This window comes from Strongylocentrotus purpuratus, unplaced genomic scaffold, assembly GCF_000002235.5.
Source record: "Strongylocentrotus purpuratus isolate Spur 01 unplaced genomic scaffold, Spur_5.0 spur5_scaffold_20, whole genome shotgun sequence".
Taxonomy (NCBI): domain Eukaryota; kingdom Metazoa; phylum Echinodermata; class Echinoidea; order Camarodonta; family Strongylocentrotidae; genus Strongylocentrotus; species Strongylocentrotus purpuratus.
In genome coordinates, this window is record NW_022145606.1 from 541544 (window position 1) to 559969 (window position 18426).

At 36.7% G+C, this 18426-nt stretch overlaps 2 long non-coding RNA genes across 2 annotated transcripts in view; one reads left to right on the forward strand and one right to left on the reverse strand.

The window, feature by feature from the left end:
* Nucleotides 1-18426, forward strand: part of LOC115927136 — a 29317-nt gene that overhangs the window by 9387 nt on the left and 1504 nt on the right. The window lies entirely within an intron of this gene.
* Nucleotides 10163-17475, reverse strand: LOC115927135. Its single transcript, XR_004065440.1, has 4 exons — nt 17355-17475; nt 12307-12533; nt 11653-11878; nt 10163-10213 (listed from the first exon to the last, which is right to left on the reverse strand). It is a non-coding gene; the product is annotated as an uncharacterized LOC115927135 (long non-coding RNA).

Genomic DNA, 18426 nt, shown 5'->3' on the forward strand with positions numbered 1-18426 from the left:
TAAGTCATAACAAATAACTGTGAATAGGAGAAAAATATACATAGGGTCTAGCTTTTTTTCTATTTGCTTTATAAATCAGAAAATTAGATCTAAAAATAGAAAATCGGGGGAGCAGATTTCAGAGTAAAAAGAGGTACAGAATAGGCTCAATCTATCCCCTCCCCCTTCCCCCCCCCCCCCACCCCTGTGTGAGTCGTCTGGGTTACGATCTGTGTATGGGGAATGTCGACAAATGTCAGTTTTATTAAAGAAATGACCCATATCAGACGGTTATTTCTGTCTAAGACTGATAGAGAACCCCCCCCCCCCCAGTGTTATTTAGGGTACACATATGCTTGTTCTCTCTTTATGAAAGCACCCCCTATTTGAGGACTGCCAACATTTCTGGACGCCCCTTATGCGGACTTTTCCTGCCTTTGAGACCCCCCTAAATCCGGAACACTGCTCAATGAACCCCCTATCTCAGAAAAAGCAGACCCCCCCCCCCTTTACTCAGATAAGCTGTCTACTGGTTGGCTCACACACCCAGGGAATACCCCAAATAACTTAGCCTGCATTACGTACAATTAGCACATGAAATACATACAACATTTCTGTGCTCCTGTTTTCATTCATACATATACCTTGTAAGAATAAACAAAGTTTGCAAATTAGTTCTATGCTCACTTATCTGCATAATATATCATTACCGAATAATTAATTTAGTGCCTGATATTGAGACTTAGTTAGAAATAAGCCTTCCATTATTCTTGACTGACATCGCCTGTGCCTGCATAACTGTGTCCTTTCACATAGGCCTACTAATGTTTGTACCTGTCATAATGAATGACTTTGTAATCAAACTCTGTAACTAAGTACTTTATCCTCGTAAAGATACTCTTTAGATTTAATGAATCAGTAATTACTGCTATTTAATTTTAGGTATCATCAATCGTCACTAAACTGAAGTACTGATTTTGAGTGAAATCAGTTGAGTTTTGTACAGTAGTGTTTGAAATGTTGAGAATATAGGTTCAATACACAGGACACAGCCAGGATAGTAATGCAGCTGTGTGTGAATTAGGATAGACTACAGTATAAAAACAGTCTACATCAATCCCTGGATTTGATCGATTTTTTTATGTTCGAGATATTTTATAATCCCCTTTTTTAATTTCTCAGGAGTCCAAAGAGATGAGAGAAAAAAGAAAACACCCCCTTCTTAAAGAAATCTCCGAGGTGAAAAGTCAAATACACCCCTTTTTTTTAGAATTCTCGGGCCGGACCTTGTCGCACAAAAAGTACCCCGTTACTGGACATTTTGGTAACACGCATGGTATCCTTCCGTTTTCGGAATGGGGGGGGGGGGGCAGGATAGAGAGTCAATGCTAATGCGTATTGACCTTAGCTATTTAGCACTGCACTACGTGTTAATACTTTAATAGGCAGAATTGCACACACAAATAGTCCATACACACCTAACAAACGAATGCACGCAATAAAGACGATGCGAAGTGGCTGATTGGCAATTTTGACAGTAAGCCCACGCTTAAAATCTTTAAATTATTATTTCTAACTTCTGTAAATTATATTTTACTGCTATTTTAGACTAGTAGCCTAGTATTAGTAGTAGGGGTGTCATCAATTGTCACTAGATCTAAGTAAAGTACGAATTTTGAGTGAAATCAGCTGAGTTTTGTACAGTGCTGTGTGAAATGTTGAGAAACAACAGCACAGCTTTTAATACACAGCCAGGATGCAGGAGGCGAGTTTGCTCAGTTAGTAAAGCGTCTGCCTGTCGAAGCAAACATGAAGATATAGGTCACGTCTAGTCTAGTCTAGATCTAAGAAGGGAGATCCCGGATTCGACCCCAACCCAGGCGGATGACTGAAGTGTGTTAACGTTCCCCTTCCCTTGTTCATAGGCGCAGGTTATGTCAAGTGGAAAACAGGATAGGACGTTAAATGGAGGCCCCGTGTACGGGAGAGTCACCACCCTTGCAAAGAACCATTTCATTGCACTATTCGTAGCTATAAATTATAGCTAGAGGTCTAGTAAGTAGTAAAATCTAGACCCTACTAATGGTCCACATGCACACCCCAATCAGGCCTAGTAGTAGTAGTAGGCTATATTACATGGTATAGATCTAGATTCTAGGGCAGGCATCTTGAAGAATTCAGTATTGAAGGAGGCCGGAGGCAGATTATCTTGAAGAAGAAGAAGGATAGTAATATTTATATATTTGTTGTAAAGCACTTAGGCCTAAAGGCGCTGACAGACATTTGTATTAATTAGCGCTATATAAAAAATTAAATATTACTAGATTATATTTATTATTATTAATGCAGCTATGTGTGTGCAGTAGACAGTAGGCCGTAGGGACTGTTGAGAAAATGCCCGGGAGTTCTAGGGCTCTAGTTCAAAAAACACATAAATATCACCTTATGAATACGAAATTACGGAATAAATATGACATGTACTTACATAATTTCTACAGAAAACCGTGTCCAGCACCGAAGTTGCCTGTTAGGGTCATTGTCACAGATAAGGTCTATATTTAGCCTTGTGGTTGTTTTAGTATATATAGGCGCAGAGAGTGCGACAGTGCAATTAGACTCGTTCGCGAACTATCAATACATTATTGACTATATAAACTTGTTATTTGTTTTATGAAACGGATTTTTACTTCTATCGCAGATTGAATTCTTAATTAGATGTGTTATAAATAACAATTTTTTTTTAATATTAATTCGATTCTGAGTTCAATGCTGCGGATATATTCGAGTCTCTTAAGACATCTGGTGCATTTGAGTCTTGAACAAGACTATTCAGACGCTACCCCTTGGTAGCTGTTCCTAAAGAAAATATCCGCAATTGTCAACGACTGCTTTGTGTCGATCACGTTGTCATTTAAGTTGTAGGCAGTTTTGTTTGTTAAAGTTCTGTTTCAAAGGGAAACAATTATCTTCATAAGCCAATTAAGTCGAATTCAGAATAATGTTAGATGGTGCAGAGGTACAGCTCAATTAGACTATACAGTGAAACTAAGGTCAGTATAACGATAATAATAATAATAGTAATAATAATGATAATAATAACAACAATAAAAACTTACAATAATGATAATAAACCATATGTTTGAGGCTTGGAGCTTTTATGTCACTTCAATTCAGTTCGCACCATTTGACAGTCAGTTTGGTTAAAGTATGCTCTCGCCAGATCAGACATATTGAATATATATTTTTCAAATTAAAACTTTGTATGTATTTAAAAACAAAATTGAATAGCGGAACTACAATTCATCGCCCCAGAATTAATACTGCTTGAACACTCATGCTGAGGATCAATTTACAAGAAACATAATAGAATATATATACCTCAAAGTTAATTGTGCTGAAAATAAAGTTTATTGAGGGGGTGCATTAAAAGAAAACATATGGAGATAATGAATAATAACATATGCAAGGTAAACCAAAAAAAGCCCAAATCTATACCATATAGATGAATACCAAGGTTTCATTGTTCTAAAACGACTGCAGGATTAAATAAATTCCTATTATGCGAATGATTTATTTAACATGAAATGGGTATACATAAACATTGTTAATATCGTGATATCCAATAATTATACAACTTAAATAGTTTCATATTATACACACTAAGCAGTGGCAAACTTCCTACACACACAACAGCTCTTACATCTATTTGTCACATATTGCAGCTATAATCTTCTATAGATTTCTTGTGTTAGAATATTCACCACATAATGTGTATAATTTTGTTAGTTTTACACTAAGTATTATGTTTGTTGTTTATGTCAATGTTAATTGTTATATCCCTGGTTTGTATGGGTTTTTTCTTTTTTATAATTGTTATTTCTATTTTCTATTTAGTATGTACTATTATTCTGCTTGGTCTAATTTCATCCTATGTATTAACTTTACTTCTCATCTTGCCTTTCTCTCCTTCAATTTTCCTTCCTCTTCCCCTCTCTCTCTCTCTCTCTCTATCTATCTCCCTCTCTTGTTTCTCTCTGACCCAGCTGTAGCTGTATATGTATTCTCTCCCTCCTGGTGTTGTACATGCAACAGTATACAATGCAATTTATTTTTATTTTAAGGGGTCGAATTTACAAGATCTTTGAGTAGATCTTTAATCTGTCCCCACTCAATTTATGTTATTTGTGTTGTCATCTACTGATTTTGCTATGTCCATCTTTTTATATTTGTTATACATGTATGCGCTTATTCGCAATTCTATGTGTCTGTTTTTTTATATTGAGTGAATAAAATTATTTGAATTTGAATTTGAACGTATTAGGTTCAACTTTGCATATGAACTGCATAATAAATAAATGGCAGGAAAAAAATATCTGAATTCGTCTAATTGCTACGCAAATTCTACCTTTAATTCAACGGAATTACACGGCGTGATCCACCCTTTCCTGCATGTAAAATACACGACGTGTAAATCGATTTCCACACAATCTGTCACGAATGGGATCCACCCTGAATGGCAAAATGTGTATGAACGAAGGTTTATAGTTCGAGATGGTGTTATTGTCCTGTTTAGGTAGTTTGTTCAACTTTTTGTCTTGCGCTTTAAATTGATGATTCAAACTTTGCAGAGTGATAGTTCATGCCATTACATATTTTTAGAATCAATTTTTGAAACACGGTTACATTAAAAACACATTTTAAAAATTAATTAACCTAATCTATTTTGAAGAGCGCCCTCGCTTTTATCGTCGTATCGACGTACCTAATAATATTGCACTTTACTTTTATGTCAGCTTTTTTTCTGGTCAATAGAGAGGTTTCTTTCAGCTAGATTCCTTTCGTGTGCATTCAACCTTCTTTCAAATTGGTCTTACAACTGATTGGATTCAAATGTTTGTCCCTAAACGGAAAATGTGCTTAAATAGCGCATTGTTCTTAATATGTTTGCCATGTTTTGTCAATGGAGGCTTCTTGTAGTACTGCCCCCCCCCCCTTTTAAATATAAGACGGATTATCTACAAACTATATTGAAACCGTGTAACAATTTAGGAAATTTATCAAGGAGAATTACAAAAAATGATTATAGATTATTGAAAATAAAATGTAGCCATGCCCATACATTCAGTAGAATTGCCTTAGTAAGATATATTGAATGTCTTAAATCATAGATGTAATTTTAATTTTAACGGGGCATTGCAGGAAAATGTAAAAAATAGTATTTGACAAAATATTGTGCATCAGTTTATAAAATGTACATTGTATGAGTGATGAGGGGCAGCATTGTAATGAAAAGCTTGACAATTTTGGCCCTGGAATATAGTTTTTGATTTTGTTGTTACATAAGAGGGTTTTCATGACATGCAGTGAAATCACAGGGTTATATCAATGCCCTTCTAATTCCCAATTTGCGACATAGAGTAGAGAACGCCGATGTGTTTTGAACAGCTATCGTGTTTCTGTGGAGATCCAGAATATAATCTAGCTCTGAGCAGATGTTTTACTTTTCTCGGAATCTCACAGCCCTTAGTCCAAATATTTTTACTTTACGTTAGCGGCGTCCTACCGGTTTCTCGTAATATGATGGACCAGGACTTCCCTCTCCAAATCTCAACAACCCATTTCACATCAAGTCTCTCTTAATCACACCAAGGCACAGCTGGCAGCCATTATACTTAAAGTATGTGGCGTCTACACTCAGGGGCGGATCCAGCCGGCGAAAAGAGTGGGGGGGGGGGGCAAATCTTGAACAAACAATTTAGCGCCGACTAAGCCGGCCGGTGAAAAATGCAAAAAACTGGGGCTGGGTGTAGAAGCACATTTTTTTTTGGTACAGTTTTAGAGGAAAAATTTAGCGCCGACTCGGCCGGCTGTTAATAAGCAGCGGGGGGGGGGGGGGGGGGGGGGGGGGGGGGGGGGGGGTAAGAGCACATACATATATATTTTTTTAAATATATTTTTTGGGGGCCCAATTCGTGAGAAAATATTTAGCAGCGATTCATCCAGTCGGTGAATACGCAGGGGGGGGGGTAATATTTTGTTTTGGTGTGGGTGCAATTTTTATGTTTTTTGGGGGCGCCGCTTTTGTTTTTGTTTAACTTTTGTTTTAAAAAAGGTTAAATTTACGTTATTATCCTATTTTTTTAAATATTTTTTTAGACTAGGGGGTGGGGGGGGGGGGGGGGGAACCGGGCCAGAAAAATCGACACGTGGATCCGCGTTTGTCTACACTGACTTAATAACACAAACGAACAGTTCAAAGACATGAAATTGCAAAATAATAAATCTCATCCAGTTTGAAGTACATCTAGTACAATACTGATAAAATCGTTTATTAAAGATATAATTCTTCTGTCAATATTGTTAGAAGAAACACATTCTTGGTAATAATATAACGTCGGGTATTTAGGGTAGCTGAACAACAACAAATGTAAAAACACATAGATGTTTATACAGGCAAAAAAAGTACAAATTGCATTCAGAGAAAGGATCCATCACCAAAGAAAAAAAACGAATTATAATAGGACCTACAAATGTACTCGTTATTACACATCACATGATTGCAATTAATATAAAGATGTCCATACAAGTTGATACTATGAAAGAGAGAAAAGACTAATGCACATGCCTCTCAAAAAAGACATACAAAAGACATAACCTCGCACTCATCAGAGCGAAACTGGAGAACATAGAGCCAAAATAACTATACTACTTTAACCCTAATAAGGCCGGGCTATTTGAGGTCTTAGTACGGCCGGGGGGGGGGGCATTATGGCCCCCCTTAAGATCTCGGCCGATCGCCGCAAAAATTTGCACGCCTGTCAAGTGAAGTATATAAAATAATATGATAATTTCAATTTTTTTTGGAAAAATTCACTCATTTGCATATTTATGGTAATTTATGCAAATAAAGTTAAACAAATCACATTTTTACCCATAAATCATATTATATTCATATTAAGGCATTCTTTTTCACTGCATATATTCATTAGACCATTCTGAATAATAATACGACAAAAAAAATCGGAAGAGCCATCTTATTCCTTATGTTATCCCTTGTTTTGATAATTTCTTATGTATTTCATTGTTTTTGTTGTTCTATTTCATTTCTTACTACAATTCAACTATTTTGACTCCAAAAACAACCACCTTAACGTTAAACAAGACCCAATAACCCATGTTTGATCTGTTTTTAGGAAAAATGACTTTTCCATATGTTTTGTACACAAATCACGAAAATGAGCGATTTTCGGGCTGACATGCAAAGACAAAAGGTCACGTGACCTTGTAACCGTAGGTCCGATTTTCAAAAAAATTATTTTAAAAGTTGCGCAAGACTTGAAAGAAAAAAGTCCGCGAGCGGCGGGGCGCCATCCATATGCGTTCACGAGCAATTGGAAAAATCGTGGAGGGGGGGGGGCATAATGCCCCCCTACCTTATTAGGGTTAAGATCCTTTCCTATCCAATCCAACAAGTCTGAAAATTTGAGACAAAAGGCATCATTTTGTAATTGCTGAACTAACCCGATAACACATTCCTCTATCGATTGATTTGCTTGAGAGGAATACCTATAGGGGGGGGGGGGGGGGTATCTGAAATGATATGTGACATTCCATCAAGGAGTGAAAAGAAAAGTAAAGGAATGCAACATGACCCCTCCCACATATGCTCCAACTTGAGATTCCATTTATCTGTCTAAACAATTAATTCAATTAATAAGAGCAGCAGCCCCCCCCCCCCCCCCATGACATCAGTGCCCTCTCAGTAACTCAACCCATGCTAAACTATTAACACTACCGATTAATTATCAAAAACCAAGATCATGACAAGATAGCAGTTGAAAAGTCTTAAACTGCCTATAACAGGAATATCAATTATTTAAGTTAAACTTACACTGTACATGCACTATGTATTTTCTGAGAAGACTGTAGGTACTTGTTAACCTTTTCCCTCATAAAAGATAGAGAGATTATATAAAACTTGCACACCAGAGAATTCGAAAATTTACCAGCAATTACCCTTAGCTTAATTACCTAATGTGATGGGTGTATTTTTGCTACCAAAGAATACATGCCAAAATAAAATCAATATGATTTTAAAGAATTATATACATTTGAATGTGGGCAATTCAACTAAAATTGACCATGAGCCGAACTCATGAAAATTGGCAATGACTTCAAAAAATTATATTTCCTATAATGACAAATTTAGTACCAAACACAGGAAAAAAGGTATACAAATAGGAAAAAATCACACCGTTCTTTTCTTTGAGTAGAATAATAATATTGAAAATTGTTTACGCATGACTTTTCATAGGATTAACATCTAGCAAGAACTTTAGTACCCCAAAAATGCTCCAAATAGAAATTGTATAGCAATTGTAAATAGTATAACCTTATATTTAAACAATTATGTTCAGAGTATAAGCTTTTGTTGATACCTAAATAAGACTTATTACTTATTGAGCTCTAAAACTCATACAGTATTGAATTAAACCGACAATGGGTAATGAAAGAAATGAAATCCCATCGCAAACACAAATAAAAGCAGTCACAAAAAGTCAACACCACCCTCTCAGAAAATACATGCCTATAATTGTGATTTTAAAATTCTGTAATAACCGATACATTGGTTAATTGGTGTGAAAAACCTAAATACAAGCTAAACATAATGAATAAAAAGATTGATTAAAGGTAGAGACCAGTAATGGTCATGCGATTGCATTGTGAAAGAAACGTTGTGGAATCGATCAGAAAAGGTTGATCATCTAGCATCTAGCATCTGCAAAGTTCTGGAATCATCAAAATGATAAGAAATTTGGCCCATTCTTCGTAAAGTTACTAGCACTATACACAGAAAGATGTATATGGGACTACCCTATATCTCTCACACGACCACGAGATAAACAAATTTACCAAATATAAGAATTAGTAGGCGGTTTCCCGGCAAATTTTTTATCATCATGTACATGTATTAGTCAAAACATATTCTTTCACATGATTGGTAATGAGAGTTTCCATTTCATTTTTTGAAATTGGGGCGTGTCCAATACTGGTCTTTACCTTTAAAAAGATACTTCATTCTGAGATGACTCTTTGTAATTAATCAAAAATAAATAATAATCATAATGCATGTGAGTACTTTAATTCCTGATTTAGAGAGAAGGAGAAAAAGTACATGAGAGGGGAGGATAAAAGAATGAAGAATGGAAAAGAGAAGAATGAAAAACAATAATATGGTAAGCAAAAATAAATAAATACAAACATGACAAAGATAATTAAAATCACAGTTAGTTGTTAAGGAGTCGTACGATAAAGGGAATAATTGAAGTGCGGTGTCTCTCAGTTCTACAATAGGGTATAGTTATGTGTAGAGAGTTTCAGAGTTCATGGCAAGAGGTTTGGCGACGAGTTGGCGGTAGAACATAATTCGATCTCGTGATGACTTAAACAGTTTGAGAGAAAAGGATTCAAGAAGGGCAAGACGGCAAGAAGTTAGACTCTGGAGAGAAATGAGTGGTTTCATACAACTGTTCTTATCCAAGGATAATACAGCAGACACGTTTCTGCACTTTCTTCAGACTGCAAGATAACTGTTCGGGAAATTGATGTGGACCAAACTGGAGAAGCGTATTCTAGCGAAGATCGGATGTATGTCGAGAAGATGCCTGCTAGATCTTCACATGATACTCTGAGATGTCGTAAATGTATAGTCGCTAGCCAGCACTTGATATCATATCAAACACTTGGAAATTCCATTTGAGATCTGACTGTTATATAACTCCCAGAATTGTCGGAGTGGTGCAGTTATGGATGGCCTTGTGGTCCAGGTGCAGCATTTAAAGGGCTGGTTGGATACACTTGAGGAAAACTTACTTGGATTCGGTTTTGAACTGCTCACGTGAGTAAAATTCCTTGTCCATTACTAGCTAGTACTTCTGTACTTGTCATGTCTAGTATAGTTACACAGAGTCCAGTTTCTCTCCAACTATTCAGTTACATACTGTGCAATGCAGTGAATGCTCCTGATGGTAAAATGTATCTAAATCACTGACTGTTCTTGCCCCTTTTAATTCTCCCGCAAGATGTCTGAAATGACCATGGTTATTTCAGAATCGCATGTCTTTTCAACTGGAGTTCACCATTCTTTGGGATGTGCTGTGGTGAATATTGCTCCACTGATACATTTGGTCGAGCCATTTGATGCAGTGTTGAAGTTGTTCCTTTGCTAGTAGCTCTATCAAATAAAAGAAAAAAAGAGAAAAGAAAAAATTCATTAAATTTTGATAAAAAGTGAAGGAATAATGTAATAATAGATGCTGAGCTCGAGCAAAGCTGCAAAGGAGATAAAAAAAAAGGGACACCAATCAGACTACTGTAAGATAATTTTTCATTTCAACACTTCGACACACATTTCCTAACGTGCTTGAGGCTCTATTTTGTTTCCTTTGCAGGACTTTATCTGTTTCAAAGTATTGCAGACTGCTAGCCTTAACTGATATTCACATTACTGATTTTTTTTTAAATAAATAGTGTATAATATAGGCTTAAACACTATCATTTTAATCTTGAATAAATACCCTTTTTACTTTGTACAGATTAATGTGGCACATTTAAACATTAATATGAATATCATAAGTAGGTGTTTCTTCTAAATGATCCAACAGATGCAATACTAATTGGTAAAGATCGAAAATTACATATCTTGAAAACAGTCCAACATGAAGAAAACTGCACGTTCTCGCAAAACAGTTTATGTTATGCCTCAACAATAACGTTTGCTGTAAAAAGTGTGTGACCCTTTAACACTCTATGCTAGTGGGAGGTGGGTCCGCCAAAACATATATCTTGAGATCAAAGTATCATTAGATTAAATTTTCATTCCTGGATTTTGTACAGTTTTGGGTTTCAGAGATTAAAAAATAAAAAATAAAATCCCTCCATTGTGTAAATTCTATAAAACGTTATTTGTATTAAACAATGTGAGAGTTTTTTCTATTGGCATAAAGGGAAATCCTTATGTGACCTTTGACCTACTTACCCCAAAATATAATCAGATTGTCTCCCTAAAGTGATACATACTATTAGCAGGTTTGAAGTTCATACCTCAAATGATTACTAAGATATCGCAATTACAAGGCTTAAAACGCATTCATTAAAAAAAAGTGGCAACAACCAAAGGAAATTGGAAATGCCCTTAAGGCTCCCTGCACCAAAAGTAGGCATGGTGTTAAGACTTGTATGTGACAGAAGTAATTGTGAGGCAAAAGAAGCTGTGAAGGTGGAAGGATAGCGAGGATATCGTACATGTTCAAGAATGTCAAATGCAATCAAATCTATAAACGAAACTTAAAACAGAATTGGGTGTACAGAATCATGCTACTTGTATGACATCAAAGTATGACCCCCCCCCCCCATGCCCCATGCCCCATGTTAAAACAAAATTCACTCAAATGTGAAGATGCAAGGAAATTTATAAAATTGACTTAATCTCTGGGAAAATCACAAATGATGGGAACACTGGATGTAGAATTAGGTGTATAGGTTCATGCTACTTGTATAGCATCAACGTATGACCCCCGCCCATGATGATTATACGACTGAGAGTACGTCAACCATGATCACTGCTGTCAGTGAGACAGCCCCACATTCCCATTGCTGCTTTAATGTACTTACCACAATATGTAATTTCTTTCATAGCAGGTAATTAGCAGGCAAGTGGTTGTGTCTAAGGGTTGTATAACAGCTTCAATTGAGGCGAAGTGTCCCCAGTGCTGTCATCTGCACCAGAATCAGGCACGGTGTTTAATAGAACTTGTGACAGAGGTAATTGTGAGGCAAAAGAAGCTGCGAAGGTGGATTGATAGCGAGGATCTCCTACATCTTCAAGCATGTTTGGTTTCTATTCATAATAGATGCAATATTAACATGAAATAACACTAATTTTATGACAGCTAGCATTCAAATCAATGTGAAGATGCAATCAAATTCATAAACGTAACTTAAAACAGAATAGGGTGTACAGAATCATGCTACTTGTATGACATCAAAGTATGACCCCCCCCCCCTCCCCCTCCCACGCCCCATGCTAAAACAAAATACACTCAAATGTGAAGTTGCAAGGAAATTTATAAAATTGACTTAATCTCTGGGAAAATCACAAATGATTGGAACACTGGATGTAGAATTAGGTATATAGGATCATGCTACTTGTATAGCGTCAACGTATGACCCCCGCCCCTAATGATTATACGACTGAGAGTACGTCAACTGTGGTCACTGCTGTCAGTGAGACAGCCCACATTCCCATTGCTGCTTTAATGTACTTACCACAATATGCAATTTCTTTCATAGCAGGTAATTAGGAGGCAAGTGGTTGTGTCTAAGGGTTGAATAACAGCTTCAATTGAGGCGAAGTGTCCCCAGTGCTGTCAGCTGCACCAGAATCAGGCACGGTGTTTGATAGGACTTGTGACAGAGGTAATTGTGAGGCAAAAGAAGCTGCGAAGGTTGATGGATAGCGAGGATCTTCTACATCTTCAAGCATGTTAGGTTTTCTGTTTGTATTAAAAAAATGCAATATGAAAATAAAATTAAAATATTGCTAAAACGGCATTCGATCACTCCAATTTGAAGATGCAAGCAAATTTATAAAATTGACCAAATGAACCACTGGATGCAAACTTGGGTGTATAGGATCACGCTACTTGTATGGTGCAAAGTATAACCCCCCCCCCCTCCCCCTTATGGCTTATATTCATGACTGAGAGGTCAACCTTGATCACTGCTGCCAGTGTAAGGATTGAATAACAGCTTCAATTGAGGGTTAGGGGGGGGGCTAAGTTTTCAGAGGGGGGGGGGGGGTAATAGTCTATAGAACCCTATAACAACATTCACTCCAATGTCAAGATGCAAGCAAATTTATAACACCACTGGGGAAATCGCAAATGATGGGAACTACGTACTACACCAATGCAGAATTAGGTGCATAGGATCATTACCCCCCCCCCCTCCCTCCCACTATAAATAGCTTTCCCTGAATTGTTCAAGTCAGTGCTTATTGTGTACTACTGTATACGCCCTTTGCTTGTTCGTATTGTTAGATTACAACAGTAATTACCAAAACAATAACATTTTTTTCTTCAAAAATAAAGTTGGGCCAGTGTATGAACCTAAGAAACAATTTTACCCCCAAAAAATTACATTGATAACTCATTTCAATGAAAACATATAACATCTGATTGATTAAAATATGATGAAATTATAACATAAAGAACAATTAATATATTCCATCTAAAAAACATTTAGTGAAAAATCCTGGTAATTATGTGTTTGATTTGATTTGATTTGATTTGATTTATTCATCATCAATAACATCAGTGATTAAACATTTGAATACATCGTGAATGGTACATGTTCATAAATGAATATTATAGATCATATTAAAGAAAAACCTAACAAAGTATTGATATGCTAGACATATGTCTTTTCTCATAGAATATAGAAGGTGATGAAAAGGAGCCAAATAATAGCACATGTGCTAGTCGAGTCTGGCCCCTGTTCTTAGCACACACTTGGCAAAAATAAATATATCATTATCAAAAATAAAACTTGACAGTAGAAGTATACATGTTGAGTAATACCGTAGCACAATTTCTACACTCCAAATATAATTATGAAGAGGATATACCAGGTTAAAAAGTCATAGATACATGTATCTACAGATTATTTATACAAAAAATTGCATTTTTTTGACAAAAAAAAACAACAAAAATGTAATATGGAGATTATTTACAATATATACATGTGTACTTGCATAATTCAATCACTTATTCATCAAGTAATCGTTGAGATGTTTACGAAAAGTGTTTCTAGACCCTTTGTTTTTGATTTCATCGGGAAGTTCATTCCATAATCGGGTTCCTACACAAGTTACTGAAAATTTGCCTTGTGTTGTTTTATACAGTGGTATACGTAGATGGCCCTTTTCTCTTTTTCTTGTATTGTATCTATGCTCAATTTTATCACAATAATCCGTCAAACAGTGAGGTAAATTATTATGTACTAGGTCATACATAAATGTACATAGAGACAACTCATAGAACTTGTTAATATCTAAGATTTTCAATTCGTAAAACAATGGTGCTGAACGACTCATAAAATGGCTAAATGTGATTGTCCGTATGGCCATCTTCTGTGTATACAGTATGCAATTTAAGTGAGACTTGTAAGTGCTCCCCCACACTTCAATTCCGTATGATATATGAGGTTGAATAAAGGTTTTATACAACAACACTAGGATATTTCTAGGCACAAAATGCCGTAAGCGGAAGAGGATTCCTACTTTTTGTCTGATGCATTTATTAACCATTTGTATGTGGGGTTTCCAAGTCAAGTGTTTATCAATCTTTATCCCAACAAAGAGCGAAGAATCAACTTCTATTATTTCAGCTTCTGATATAGCCAGTTGCCCTTGAACATTAATCTGCCGTCTCTGGTTTCTTATTAGCATATAACTCGTCTTTTGTAAATTAATTGTCAGTTTATTAGCATTACACCAGTCTGAAACAATTTGAAGATTTGTGTTCACTTCAGTCATATCAATTTCTTTTTGCCCTTCAGGAAATGTATGGAATAAGTTTGAGTCATCCGCAAAGAGTCGAAAGTTAAAGTAACGTGTAGCAAATGGCATATCATTAATATAAAGTAGGAAAAGCGTTGGGCCTAGGACAGAGCCTTGCGGTACACCACATGTTAAAGGCAGCATGGGAGATGTTACATTTCCGTACTGTACAAATTGAAATCTTCTATAAAAATAGTCCTTAAACCACTGTAATGCTATTCCTCGTATTCCATAGTGTGAAAGTTTGCTGTATAAAATATCATGATTAATTGTATCAAATGCTTTCTTAAAGTCTACAAATATCCCAAGTGTGATTCTTCCCTCATCCATTGAATTCCTCAAAGTGTTAACTAAATTTATCATTGACAATTTTGTACTGTATTTTTTACGGAAGCCATACTGGTGCTCATATAATACATGATTTTTTTCAAGAAAGTCAAGAAGCCTATTATTTACAATTTTTTCAAAAACCTTCCCAAGAACAGGTAATACTGAAATAGGTCTATAATTTCCTGCTTCATCTTTAGGTCCTTTCTTATAAACAGGTGTCACTTTTGCTATTTTAAAGGCATCTGGGAATTTACCAGAGGTGAAAGACAGATTGAAAATAAATGTAAGGGGAGAAGTTACATAGTGCACAGCATCTTTTATCAGCTTGATTGGCATATTATCATACCCACTAGCTTTCTTTACATTCAAGGCTATTAAATGGTTGTTAACCTCAGTCTCAGTAACTGGTTTCCAGAAGAAAGATTTGTCTACACCATCGTCTAAAACTTTCTCTGTATTACGATTTGTGTTTGGTATGGCATTCGCCAAATTTGGACCAACATTAACAAAGAAGTCATTAAATGCATTTGCAATATCTTGTTCATTACACAGGGTTTCATTAGTACCAGTATCATTCACACACAATTTATCCACCACTGTTGGCTTAAACGAATTGTTTCCACCACTTAAAATCTGATGGCCAAGAACATGCTGCCTGCTCCAAAATGCATCATCATCCCATTTTGCCATTTAATAGTCCCAAATAGAAAAATAGATAATGTTTGCATTTTTGTTCAAATCATATGTGATGTGTATTTTTAACAATGAGTTATTCCTATTATTCTCTATCTTTATGAAAAAGAAAAAAATTATAATTGCAAATTACAATGGATTGGATGTGGCCCTTTTACTTGTCCTTGCATGGCCCTAGCTTGACTTCGTGCAGGGTACTTTGTGCCAAGTTATTTCTCTAAGAGTGGAATTGATGTGAGGAATATTGCCATTTTCAGTAGGGGCACTGGTCTGAGAATGAAGATTGTCCGCATAAACGAAAATATCCAGTTAAACGCGGACAAGTCTCGACCTAAAAAAATAAGGATTGTCTGCAATTTTCACGGACGTTTTTTCTTCTTCGGTGTTCTGCAGGTACAGGGTTCCTGATCCGCATGCTGGCAATTAATGCGAAAAACGGATTCCGCGTAATAAAATACCTCCAGTTCACCGTCTATACTTTCTATGGGTTGTCCGTCTTCCCTAGGATTTTTTGTTCATGACGTGAAAGTCTCTGCGTAAGTGTAAAATGCATTATGGAGCATCATTGCAGAATCCGTTTTTCGCATCACCAACGCGCGGATCGGGAATCCGGATCCTTCACGAAAATGCGGATGATCCTTATTTTTCTGGATGCGAATGGTCTGCATTTACGAGGGTATTGTCGTTTATGCGGACGATGCTTATTCTCGTACTAGCACCCCTACTGATTTTGTGAATAAACCATTTTTTTTTCTTCGTGTAGGCCTATATAATCTACAGACATAACATGTGCAAGCATTGCGCACAATGAACCGTTAGGCTTTACTGTGCAGAGTCCTTGAATGAGTGGTGGAATATTTCACAAGCATGCCAAGAATGTGTAGACAATATACTAGTCATTTTGACTTTATAATAATTATTTTAAATGAAATACCTACATAGTACATTGGCTATAGCGCCAAACATGCCAAATGAGGAGAGTGAGCAGCACAAATAGCCGCAGTTTCATCAAGGTTTGCCCAAAATTTCTTAGAATTTTCTGTTGATCTAGATAGAGTCTATCATAAAGTCTATCGATGCGCAAACCCCAGTGAAACAAAGTGCAATGGAATAAAATCAAGGGGCAGTTTCTTCAGTTTTTCAACGCGATTTTGAGCTGTGAGTGTGAATCATGAAATTAAATAAGAGAACTGATTTTTTTAGGTTATTTAAACTGCAGTATGATTTTGAAGCATCATAATGATTCATATTCAATATTCAATTGAACAATAATTTACATGTTCTCCTATTTATAATTTAGTGGGCCTAGATCTAGATCTAGATCTAGGCTACCGGTATTCGTTTTGTAGACCTAACTGTTAGATCTACATGCAAGCCAGTGTGTGGAAAAGTAATTTGTTAGTTTAACTAGTAAAATCCAATGAGTTTCATGAGGTTGATACCGGTTAATTAATGGCTAGACCTTATGCATTGAAATTATAGGAGTGTGAAGTGGAATTTGGTATGCTCAAGTTGGATGAATTTTGATTGTACAACACTTTTTCGTAGAAAAATTGCCAACACACACACACACACAATTAACGATGGAATCACACACAGAAAAGTTTATATTTGGGACTATTCATGAAATACAAAGGCAAATGTTTTTCAAACAATATCAGACTAGGCCTAACGTTAGTCCTTATCGATTATTCCTCTAAGATGAATATCTATAGACATATTTAAAACTTACGGTATACATTGTAGATATTTTTGGAGTGAAGACAAGGAACCACCAGCAGCATAGGCAAGGCTAAAAAGCTGCGCCGACCAGCTGAAACTGTAGCTGATGCTATCTGCAGGTACGGTATCTAGCTAGGCGCTCTGGCGGGTCTAGCGGCGGCGCTGGCGGTCGACGCCAGTCCTGGGCGTACTGCAGAGAGCTAGCCCTGCCGGATCGCGTCGAGCTAGCTAGCCTTGCCAGGGCCGGACCCATGGGGAGCGTTGGGGTGCATGCCCCCTTTTCCTTCCGAAAAAACAGGGAAAAGCCCAGAATTTTCAAATAAATGTTCAGTTTACGCATTCAGAAATGCCTCAGAATGTACCATAAAGCATCTTATAGTTCAATTTTTTTCCGGGGCCCTTTGGCCCCGTGTCCCATGCCGATATAACACTTCATGCCCCTCCTTAAAAAAAAAAAACTCTTGGATCCGCCGCTACAGCCGGTCGAGCATGCAGGATGTATATGGCATAGGCTGCCTAATGGTACGCACGCGTATTCCGCACAAGCCTTCCACAGTAAGTTACTGTTACAGAATATAATCCAGAGGCAGTGATCTACAGTAGCTGAGTAGCGCGCGCGCGCTGGACGACTAGTTTTACAGTATCTTACTGGGTCATCAGTATAATCCAGGAGACAATATAGTTCCAGTACATAACTATTGCAACTATGTCACCTGGGTTACAGAATATATATTCTGCTCTGATATATACTGAGCGACTTTGGGTCACCTGCTTCGATACCTTACTGGCTCGATTATTGGTATCAGGTGGTCATGGCATTTCGAGTGACCAAACATTTGCTCCTGCAACGACTGCTCAAGGCTTTATTTGTCAAATGTGTAGGGTTAGGCCGAGGGTTGCAATTGTGATTGAGGTTAGGTGTAGGGTAAGGTCTAGTGTTGGATCCCGGAATGAAGTTAAGTATTTGGATAATAATGTAGGAAATTGATGTTGAGCAAATGTCTTGAGGAACAAGTGTCGTACAATCAGATTTTCCAGGTGCTGGTGGAGCTGTATGTATTGATACTCATCATTGGCAGTGT